Source organism: Cebus imitator, unplaced genomic scaffold, assembly GCF_001604975.1.
Source record: "Cebus imitator isolate Cc_AM_T3 unplaced genomic scaffold, Cebus_imitator-1.0 Scaffold797, whole genome shotgun sequence".
NCBI classification, from domain to species: domain Eukaryota; kingdom Metazoa; phylum Chordata; class Mammalia; order Primates; family Cebidae; genus Cebus; species Cebus imitator.
In genome coordinates, this window is record NW_016108112.1 from 38,636 (window position 1) to 41,506 (window position 2,871).

General features: G+C 48.9%; 1 pseudogene across 1 annotated transcript; it reads left to right on the forward strand.

Annotated features, from left to right (window-relative positions):
* Positions 1-248: 248 nt before the first annotated feature.
* On the forward strand, positions 249-2,627 carry LOC108297383 (annotated as a pseudogene). Its single transcript, XR_001822188.1, has 2 exons — positions 249-599; positions 1,798-2,627. The product of XR_001822188.1 is annotated as a cofilin-1-like (transcript).
* The last annotated feature ends 244 nt before the right edge of the window (positions 2,628-2,871 follow it).

Below are 2,871 nucleotides of genomic sequence, written 5' to 3' on the forward strand. Positions count from 1 at the left end.
ACACTTTTCAGGTGACAGTTACAATAAAACCCCAGGCTTCACCATTATACACTTTATCTGTGTAACTGAAAATTATTTGTACCCCTAAAGCTTTTGAAATAAAAAAATAAAAAAAATTATGCATACTATAGTTTCACATATGGTCAATAAAGAAAAAATTTAAAAAAAAATAAGGAGAGGGATCCAAGATGCCCCATTAGGAGCAGCTCAGGATAGCAACTCCCAGTGAAAGCGTGGAGGGTGAGTGGATGCCGCATTTCAAGATGATTTTTATTGCCCACAGACTAGGAGATTCCCAGGCAGAGGAACCCCATGGGTCACCAGCGCAGCTGTTTTGGCTGATGCGGCTGTTTTGCCGGAGCCCTGGCACAGCAGTTCTCCATACCAAATACACGGGTCTGGGTGCTGTTTTAGCTTGCGATTGGAGCTCCAGGGAGGCAGAGTTGTCCATTCATCTGATTAAAAAGGGGACTGAAACAGGGAGCCAGGCCAGGAGATTTCTGGGCAGAAAAGCGCCACGAATCTTAGTGCCGCTGTTTCAGCTGGCACAGTGGGTCTCTGCATGGGAAATCACACAGATCCCAGCGCCTTTTCAACAGGCGACTGGGAGACAGGAACATCTGGGAGACATTCAACCATTCAACTAAAAAAAAAAAAAAGGCTCTGAGGCAGGGAGCCAGGTGATCAGGCTCTGCTGGTCCCACACCCACAAAAAAACAGCAATCTGAAATGCTCTTGATTGAGAGTTTCACAGCAAGAACAGCTGAACCCGGGACAGTCCAGCTCTGTGGGGGAGGGGTGTCTGCCATTACCAAGGCAGTCCACCACTACAGAGGCAGTTTGCCATTACTGAGGCAGCCCGCCATTGCCAAGGCAGCCCGTCATTACAAAGAGAGTCCACCATTATAGAGGTGGGCCGCCATTGCCAAGGCAGTTCTAACCATACCCATATAAACAAGACTGCAGGGACGTTCACATGGCAGCTGAGCGGAGCTCACAACAGCACAGTGAAGCCTCTGCAGGCAGGCAGTGACTAGGTTGCCTCCTCACTGGGCAGGGCAGCCCTGAATAAAAGGCAGCAGCACAACATAAACTCATAAATAAAGCCCTAACTCCCCAGGACAGAGCACCTGGGAACAAAAAAAGGGGTGGGGGGTTTATGAGTTCCGTTGCAGCAGACTTAAACTTATCTGACCAGCAGCTCTGAATGAATGATGGAGCTCACAGCTAAGCACCAGAGCTCCTATAAAGGACAGACTATCTCCTCAAGCATCTCACTGACCCCCGTATATCCAAAGAGTCACCTCATAAAGGAGAGCTCAGACTGACATCTGGCGGGTATCCTTCTGGGACAAAGATAGTGGAAGAAGAAACTGGCAGCAACCCTTACTGTTCTGCAGCCACTGCAAGTGATCCTCAGGCAAGCAGGGCCTGGAGTGGACCTCAGCAGTCCTACAGCAGAGGGGCCAGGCTCTTAGAAGGAAAACTAAGAAACAGAAAGAAATAGCTTCATCATCAACAAACTGGACATCCACTCAGAGACCCAATCTGAAAGTCAACAACTGCAAAGATGACAGGTGGATAAATCCACAAAGATGGGGAGAAACCAGCACAAAAAGAATGAAAACGCCCAAAACCAGAATGCCTCTCCTCCTCCAAGGGATCACAGCTCCTCACCAGCAAGGGAACAAGGCTGGATGGAGAATAAGTGTGATGAATTGACAGAATCAGGCTTCAGAAGGTGCATAATAAGAAACTTCTGTAAGCTAAAAGAACATGTTCTAACCCAATGCAAAGAAACAGTTTACTAGAACTGTGCTCTTCTGCCTGAGTGAGGACAAGAAGAACATCATCCTGGAGGAGGGCAAGGAGATCCTGGTGGGCAATGTGGGCCAAACTGTCAATGACCCCATGCCACCTTTGTCAAGATGCTGCCAGATAAGGAATGCCTCTATGCCTTTTATGATGCAAGCTATGAGACCAAGGAGAGCAAGAAGGAGGACCTGGTGTTTATCTTCTGGGCTCCTGAGTCTGCGCCCCTTAAGAGCAAAAGGATCTATGCCAGCTCGAAGGACACCATCAAGAAGAAGCTGACAGGGATCAAGCATGAATTGCAAGCAAACTGCTACGAGGAGGTCAAGGACCGCTGCACCCTGGCAGAGAAGCTGGGGGGCAGTGCCGTCATCTCCCTGGAGGGCAAGCCTTTGTGAGCCCCTTCTGGGCCCCTGCCTGGAGCATCTGGCAGCCCCACACCTGCCCTTGGGGGTTGCAGTCTGCCCCCTTCCTGCCAGACCAGAGGGGCTGGGGGAATCCCAGCAGGGGGAGGGCAATCCCTTCACCCCAGTTGCCAAACAGACTCCCCACCCCCTGGATTTTCCTCCTCCCTCCATCCCTGACAGTTCTGGCCTTCCCAAACTGCTTTTGATCTTCTGATTCCTCTTGGGTTGAAGCAGACCAAGTTCCCCTGAGGCCTCCCAGTTGTGGGGGGAGCCTGTATTTTTTTTTTAACAACATACCCAATCCCCACTTGTTCCTCCCCCTTCCCATGCTGTCAACTTCTAACCGCAATAGTGACTCTGTGCTTGTCTGTTTAGTTCTGTGTATAAATGGAATGTTGTGGAGATGAACCCTCCCTGTGCCGGCTGGTTCCTCTCCCTTTTCCCCTGGTCACTGCTACTCATGGAAGTGGACCACTAAGGGACCTTCGATTAAAAAAAAGACAATAAAAAAAAAAAGAACCTTGGAAAAAGATTTGACAAAATGCTAACAAAAATAAACAACTTAGAGAGGAATATAAGTGAATTGTTGGGGCTGAAAAACACAACATGAGAACTTTGTGAAGCATACACAAGTTTCAACAGCCAAATTGAC